The sequence below is a fragment of the Mustela lutreola genome, chromosome 6 (genome assembly GCF_030435805.1).
Source record: "Mustela lutreola isolate mMusLut2 chromosome 6, mMusLut2.pri, whole genome shotgun sequence".
Lineage (NCBI taxonomy): Eukaryota > Metazoa > Chordata > Mammalia > Carnivora > Mustelidae > Mustela > Mustela lutreola.
In genome coordinates, this window is record NC_081295.1 from 148,201,195 (window position 1) to 148,209,701 (window position 8,507).

Genomic DNA, 8,507 nt, shown 5'->3' on the forward strand with positions numbered 1-8,507 from the left:
CTTCGCTCTTCAACTGGTTGCTCATGGGATGCGTCCACGCTCAGCACAGGTGATGGGGTTGTGGACTAACATAAAAAAAAAAAAAAAAAAAAAAAAAAATGGACTTTTTGCCACAGGAACAAACTTAAAAATAGTCTGCTAAACTGGCGTATAGGAATTTTATATCCTCCCTGTCCTAGGAAGAACTTCGGACAGCAGGACACTGGGGTCAGCCTGATAGGCCGTCCCATGTATTATTAACAAAAATCTTTCCAGTGCCCACTCTGATGTTGGGGACGGGGCACGCATTTTGGAGTTTTCTTAGCATACCATTAAGACATCAGCAAAACCTCATTCTGATCCTAGCTGTCATATCTAATACTTTAACCCATGACATATGGATCTTAAAATATACATGCTACTCTTTTTATTACTTCGGTGGCTAGAAGGTTTTTGACATTTGCAAGTAATGCAAAGCAAGATGAAAAAGCCTGGTAGTCACCTGAAAATGGATAAATATTGAGGGAGGCATTCTAGGTAATTTTGTCCCTTGGGTTGACTCACCCCAAGAGCCTGAGTAAGCCTAGAAATAAAGGAACCTTATTTACTCAATTAACCAAGGCCAGAAAGTGGTGACTTACATTGCATGAACTTTTGTGATAAAAGTAGCAGCTTCCGGGGTGCCTGGGTGGCTCAGTCGGTTCAACATCCGACTCTTGATGTCAGGGTCGTGAGTTCAAGCCCTGCATTGGGCTCCCCCCTGGTCACAGAGCCTACTTTAAAAAAAAAAAAAAAAAAAAAAAAAAAGCAGCTTCCATTGATTCATTACATACTCTGTACCAGGCGCAGTAATAGGCAGGGTCTGCCCATACATTTGCCCTTTACGGTGATCTCCAACTTACCAAAGCTGAGGACCCCGTTCAAGCTGGTTCAGCAATGTCGGGCTTCAAAACCAGGTCAGCATGGCTCCAGAACTTTCCTTTCACCAGATGATTCTACTTCCCATCTGATGTTACTGGTATCTCACAGCTGGCATTGCGAAGTCCCTGTCTGCTCTCAAGATGGCTGAAAGAAGCTAGCTTTGTTGCCCTCACACCCACACCATAGCTGATTAGACCTCCCCTTGGGGATACATCTGGAGTAACTGCAACTTTCTGAACTCCCCTAGTTTCCACTGGAATTGTCAAATGGTTCAAGCTTCCTTAGATGAAGTGATGGGATCACAGGTCTTGTGGTGCAGGACGTAGTTGACAAGTACTTCTCTCATAGTTCTCACACATGAACAGAGTTAGCAGGATTAAGATCGAAAGGGTTGGCACTTGGAATATTTGGTAGAGAAGAGATTTCATGAAAAGGACCAGAACAAAAGCAACAAGAGCTTCTGCCTTGTGCTACAGCCCACCCCTTTGGCTAACCAATATTTCTGTACACCTACAGTACACATTCATCCCATCTCCATGAAGGTGACCCCCAAAAAGGAGGCGGTGATGGTATGGGCTCTGGTTTGGTTGGGTTGAGTACTGGGCTCAGTACTCCTCTTGTCAAAGATTTGCTTTGGGAGAAAGAGATGAAGTGATGTTAGCTATAGAAACTGAGGAGATTTGGAGAGAGGTAAGGACCAGTAGAATAATTACAGCCGCATTCCACAAGATGTTTACTGTCTCTAGGAACTAGCTCGCTTTTGGAGGCCCGGTCCCTCTCAGGTCAGCAAGGCCCCAGATGTCAGAATATCAAGATTACAGAGAATAAGAGAACATAGTCCCTACATATTCCAATGGATATGATTATTTCCAAATTTTGAGTTTTAAAGGGGACATGAAAACTTTATGTATAAAAAAAGAATGATTTCTATTGCACTATTTCAAGGAAGTAGAAGAGATTATTTTGTTTTATCCAAAATTATCTGTTCGTTTTTCCTTAAATCCTTTCATATAGATAGCCATATGTTCTGCCTATGCTTGAACCTTTGGCAAACCGAAGAAAATCAAACATACAGTGGCTTCACCCAAAGTCATCTTCTGTCTTTTTAGATCAGCTGTCACAAAAGTAGGAGTCAAACGCCCGAAGGGCAGCTCCACGGGGACACCTTTCTTCTCAGATGTCCTTAAAATGTGACTTCCGGCCCCATGCTCATTGCTCCATGGTCACGCGAGGCTGGCTCATCTCCTACATAGCGTTTGTGTTCCAGCCCAAAAGAAAGGAAGAGGTATCTGTGTTCCGAGTCTTTCTCCATTTAGATTAACAGATTAACTTCATAAAACCTAGATTTTTGTATGTATTTTTAGAAAAACAGCTACCACATAGATAAGATCCTTATGAAGATGAGGGGCACAGATTGGATTTGTCCTGCAAAAATAGCATTTTACATGTGATTCTAATGGCTGAGAAAATATCATTGATATAGCAGAGAAATGATTCCCCCTTTCCCCAGGCCAATTTCGTCTCCTTCTTTCCTAGTGTTGGTCTCAGCTACTTTAAGATGCAGAGCCAAATGATTTAATAATAACAACGATAATTATAACAATGATAGAAACTAGCCTATGCTGATCACATATGATGGGTCGGGCAACGTTCTAACCACTTTCGTGTATTAACTAATTTATTCCTTACAGCAGTCTCAAGACAGAGGGATACTATTTTTAATTTTATTATGTCATCCTCAAGTCTTGGTAAACTGAACTGGGCTCAGTACTCCCCTTGTCAAAGATTTGCTTTGGGAGAAGGAAATGAAGTGATGTTAGCTATAGAAACTGAGGAGGTTTGGAGAGAGGTAAGGACCAGTAGAATAATTACAGTTGATGGGGAAGACACACACCTGTGCTTCCCGACTCCCCTCCCTCCCTCGGGCCCCTAGTTTGTTACTTCTAGTCTACACACTCAATGATAAATATCACTAACATTTGTGATGCCTGAACTCAAAACTATAAAAACCTGAGTGTGGGAGTCAATAGCTTGCTTAAGTAGTAAGATGGAGAGTCGCTGTGAAATGTGTGGCAAGATGGCAGAAAGCCTCTGCTCTTCTCTTCCAGGAGATTTCTTGTGAAAAGTGGACTTAGACTTAGGGAGAGAAATGATTTATTAGAAAACGTTTGGATGCAGTTATGCGAAGGAGCACCTGCACCCCAGTGTTTACAACAGCAATGTCCACAATAGCCAAACTATGGAAAGAGCCTAGTTGTCCATCAGCAGATGAATGGATAAAGAAGATGTGGTGTATATATACAATGGAATACTATGCAGCCATCAAAAATTAAATCTTGCCATTTGCCATGATGTGGATGAAACTAGAGGATGTTATGCTAAGTAAAATAAGTCAACCAGAGAAAGACAATTATCATATGATCTCAGTGATATGAGGAATTTGAGAAACAAGACAGAAGATCATAGGGGAAGGGAGGGAAAAATGAAACAAGAGAGGGAGACAAACCGTAAGAGACTCTTAATCTCAAGAAACAAACTGAGGGTTGCTGGAGTGGAGGTAGGAGGACTGGGAGTAGGAGGACTGGAGTGGCTGGGTGATGGACACTGGGGAGGGTATGTGCCATGGTGAGTGCTGTGAATTGTCTAAGACTGATGAATCACAGACCCGTACCCCTGAAATAAATAATATATTATATGTTAATAAAAGAAATTTGGGGAAAATATCCTGGCAGGGATTTCTAGGTCACACTCCATGCAAGAACAGATGAGAAAAGAGAGTCTTAAAATGACAACAGATGCAAAAAATTCTATCAGTAATTCTACCTATGTAATATGCATATATATAATATGATATGTATTGACAAGATGGAGGGGAGGGATAAAATATCATATTATATGTGATTTTTAAAAATAGCCAGCATCAATAATCCTCCTATAAGATAGTTACCTATAAGGTAACTGATTCAATAGCTGGTCGTAAGACCCAGGTTGATATTCATAGGTTCGTTCTTCCATATCCATAGCACATTTCCGTAACCCTCTATCAGCATGCCAGACATTAGAGTTAGAGTTCCTTATGTGCTGGGATGACTCACACCTTTACTCCTGTAGGGTTGGAATCCTTGGTGGTCCTGTCTTTACTTGGTTGCTTCAGCTTTCCACTGAGCAGGACTAGGAGACAATGAAGCACCAAGGGGCATCCCAGCAAACCTCCTGGGTTCTAGATAGTCTTTCTCACCCACTTTATATAGCAACAATCCAATCTCCCTTTAGGAATAAATACTGACAATTCTAGAAAATACAGTTCTCCCTTCTGTATCTGTTATTTTGGTGACCCACTGAGCCCCAAATGGTCAGGGAACCATTTCAGCAACCAGTTTAATGGAAACATTATTCTGTTCCCTGGCGGAAGGATTTTTCCATTGGGTATCAGGAGACTCCTAAGCAAATCTACTGAACCCAAGGTTGTAGGGATGGGAAATCAAAAGAATTCATCACCAGCCCAGCTATGCTACAAGAAATATTAAAAGAAGTACATCAAGGAGAAGGAAAATGGTACCAGATGGGAATATGGATCGACACAAAGGGATGTAGAAAACCAGAAATGGCAGGTAAATGCCTCATTATGAAGCAATTTTTCTTACGTTCAATCTCTTAGAAAGATCATTGTTTAAAGAAAAAGTAATAATGCTGCACAAAATGCTTGACAACAACAGTAGTACAAAGGCCAAGAGGAAGGAAATGGGACAGATGACTATCAGGTTCTTCTGCTGTACATGAAGGTATAACATTGCTTAATATCGACTATGATAATTTAAAGATGTAAAATATCAACCCTACAGTAACCCCTAAGACACACACACAGATACACACACACACACACACGTATAGTATAGTGTAGCAGTTAACTAGCAAAGAAAATAGAATTTAAAAAAGCAGAGCAGTAAATCTGAAAGAAAGCAGAAATGAAGAATAAGAGGAGGTAGAACAACGAAAGCTCAATAGAAATATGATAGATCAAAGCCTATCCATATCAATAATCCCTCTTAGTCTGTTTGGACCACTATAACAAAATGCCATGAACAACAGAAATTTCATTCTCTTACTTCTGGGGACTGGGAGTCTAAGACCCAACCACCAGCATTTGGGTGAAACTCTTCTTCCTGGTCCATAACAGGGGACTTCTAACTGTGTTCTCATATGGTGGGAGGGGGCCAGAGAGCTCTCTTAGGCAGAATTAGGGAAATACTCGGGGTGCCTGGTTGGCTCAGTCAGTTAAGCATCTGACTTTCAATTTCTGCTCAGGTCCTGATCTTAGGGTTGTGAGATCAAGCCGAATGTCGGGCTCCGAACTGGGTGTTGAGTCTGCTTAGGATTCTCTCTTTCCCTCTGTCCCTCCCCTCCTAGTTCTCTCTTTCTGTCTCATAAATAAATAATATAAAATAAATAAATCTTCTTAAGAAAGAATTAGGAGGAGGTGCCTGGGTGACTTAGTTAAGTGTCCGCCTTCTGCTTGGGTCATGATCTCAGAGTCCTGGGATCAAGGCCCACACTGGGCTCCCTGTTCGGTAGGGAGCCTGCTTCTCCCTCCCACTCCTCCTGCCTGTGCGCTCTCTCTCTCTCTCTCTCTCTTTCTGTCAAATAAATAAATGGACTCTTTAAAAAGAATAATAAATTTAATTCGTTAAATTTAAAAAGAATTAGGAAATACCAGAATAGACTCTAAACAGGTGAATTTTATAGTATACTAATTTTATTTCAATGAAACTATTTCTAAAGTATAAATAATTCCTGAAATATTTATGAATAAATAATATGCTACCAGGAATCTGTCACAAGATAATTCAGAAGCAGAAGAAGGAGTGGGTAAAGGTGAGATAAAGTTAGACATAAACTAATAATTGTTCCTGAAGCTAAATGATAAGACCATGACTTCCTCCACTTTCATTTATGTTTGAAATTTCTCATAATAAGAAGTTTAAGATATATATATTTAGGAAGTCTCAAGGCGTACACAAAAACCTGCACACAAATGTTCACAATTCCCCAAAAATGGAGACAATCCAAGCATCCATCAACTGATGGAACAGGAAAATAAAATGTGGCAGAGTCATGTAATGGAACAGTATTCAACCAGAAAGAGAAATGGAATTTTAATAAATCTCACCCACATGGATGGCTCTTGACAATGTTATGCCAAGTGAAAGAGGCCAGACTCCAGAGAAGAGGCAAATCCACGGAGACAAAAAGTAGACCAGCAGCTCCCAGAGTCTGGAGCAAGAGGAAATGGGAAGTCACTGACTATGCAAACAGGGTGTCCTTCAGGATGATGTAAATGTCCCAGAACCAGGTAGTGGTTCACATGCTAAAAACCATTGAATTGCACACTTTAGAAGGGAGGACTTTATGGCATGAGAATGACATCTTGATAAGCAGTTATTAATAGGAAAGGATTAGAGCAGAAAAGTAAGTCTGACTAGATCTTTTAAGAGGCTTGACATGAATATGGATCGGATAGTGATCAAAAAAGAAAACAAAAACAAAAAAGGCATGGGACGTGGTTTATAACTACAGAAGAAATAGTCCAATTCTGGAGCCAGCAGGATAATGCTTGATACAGGGTTTTTGCCTGCTTCGCCTTCAGATTTGCCGTGGGATGGAATCTCTACTCCATACTCAGCACATTAGTAATCCAGCCTCTACATTCCCTAAATTGCTACTTGACTGTTGGAAGCTTAAATGTGGTTTTTCATTCACTCATTAAATATTTGAGGATCGAGTTCAGGAGTTCCTAAACTATGCTGAGGAGCTCTGCTTCCTCTGATAAATTCTGGGGGTCTCCCTGGAGGAGTAGGGTGGGGACAGTGGTCTCTGCAGCAGCAAAGAGGCAGGACCTCCTGAATGAGGCAGGGGCAGGATGTGGATGACTAAACAACCCCAGGAAGCCTTCCACGTGTCTATCATCCAGAAGGAGAAAGTCTAGAATCGCTTGAGATTGCAGAAGGCATACGTTGGTTACAAAGGGAGCTGATACTAAGTCAAGGTCAGGAACGGTGTAACTGCATTAACACGTTCAGCGCATCCTGAGGAAGTGGACACAGGGCATGTTGAGGCGATTACAATTCCTCCCCTTGACACAAATGTGATCTCTTGGTCTGTCTCAGGTACGGTGATAAGGGTTAGAAATATGTTAATCCTGGGACGCCTGGGTGGCTCAGTTGGTTAAGCAGCTGCCTTCGGCTCAGGTCATGATCCCAGCGTCCTGGGATCGAGTCCCACATCGGGCTCCTTGCTCCGCAGGGGGCCTGCTTCTCCCTCTGACTCTGCCTGCCTCTCTGTCTGCCTGTGCTCTCTCTCGCTCGCTGTCTCTCTGACAAATAAACAAATAAAATCTTAAAAAAAAAAAAAATATGTTAATCCTTTTCATCCTCGCCGTGACCCTGTAAGGGAAATATTATTACCTTTTCACAGAGGAGGCAAATGAAGTTTAAGGAGGGGGGATGAAGCATTTGTTCAAAAGCATATAGGAGTAGAGCCATGATCTGAATCCAGGGTCAAACACCTGAAATTTCATTCTTACCCACTCCATTCCATGACCTCAGGGCAAAGTGAAGACCAGAAGTTGTTAACTATAGAAATATCTGTTCTAAAAATGTGACACTCATATGGGAAGGGAAAGTTGAAGTGAGAGTCAACAAGGCAAAATGAGTTACGAAAAAGGGAAGTTGAACATGAATATATAATAGGCTTAAGTTCACGGTGACCTAGGTGAAAAAGGAAATTTACCAAGAAATTTGACTTACCTCACAAAACAAGCAGAAGCCGCCATGGGATGTAGGAAAGGCAAAGAATCGCTGTAACGAGCCAAGTGAACATTCCATGAGAAGATAGACATTTCTGAATCACTGGTGGGCATGAGAAGATAAGGGTTCCTGTTGCCGGACAGATCAGAAGTTAGGAAAGAAAAGATGCTAAGCATTGCTTGCAGGCATACCCAATTCCCACTGCACTGAATACTCATTGGGTTGACCTAATAATTTTGGAATATAATAGTCCAAACTTTTTTTTTTTAAGATTTAGTTTCACTTCTCTTGAGCCAAGGTGATCTAGAGCCATAAGGCATCCTTTTTTTTAAGCATGGATCACTAAAAATTTCTTAGACGGGAAAAGCAGGGGCGCCTGAGTGTCTCAGTTGGTTAAGCCACTGCCTTTGGCTCAGGTCATGATCCCGGAGTCATGGGATCGAATCCTGCATCTGGCTTCCAGCTCTGCAGGGAGTCTGGTTCTCCCTCTGACCTTCTCCCCTCTCATTCTCTCTCTCTCTCTCTCTAAAAAAGAAAAAAGAAAAAGAAGGAAAAAGCAGATTTCCATTGGCCACAGGCTGGCATTATGAGGACAAGGAGTAAAGGACAAACCTGCCTGATCTGCGGGGAGTTGTGTATGTCTTGGTGGGATCACTATTAACTTCCATGCTGAAACTTACCAGCACCCAGATAGGTCAAGTACGTTCAGCTGATAACACAACCAAGGAAAAGCCACCTCCCTCCAGACACACAGGCACTGCCATTATCCTGGAGATGGGCATGCACTGCTAGGTTTTCTTCCAC

At 41.8% G+C, this 8,507-nt stretch overlaps 1 long non-coding RNA gene across 1 annotated transcript; it reads left to right on the forward strand.

Annotated features, from left to right (window-relative positions):
• The first annotated feature begins 2,006 nt into the window (after positions 1 to 2,006).
• LOC131833272 (uncharacterized) lies at positions 2,007 to 4,682 on the forward strand. The gene is made up of 2 exons (XR_009354377.1): positions 2,007 to 2,185; positions 4,559 to 4,682. It is a non-coding gene; the product is annotated as an uncharacterized LOC131833272 (long non-coding RNA).
• Positions 4,683 to 8,507: the final 3,825 nt, after the last annotated feature.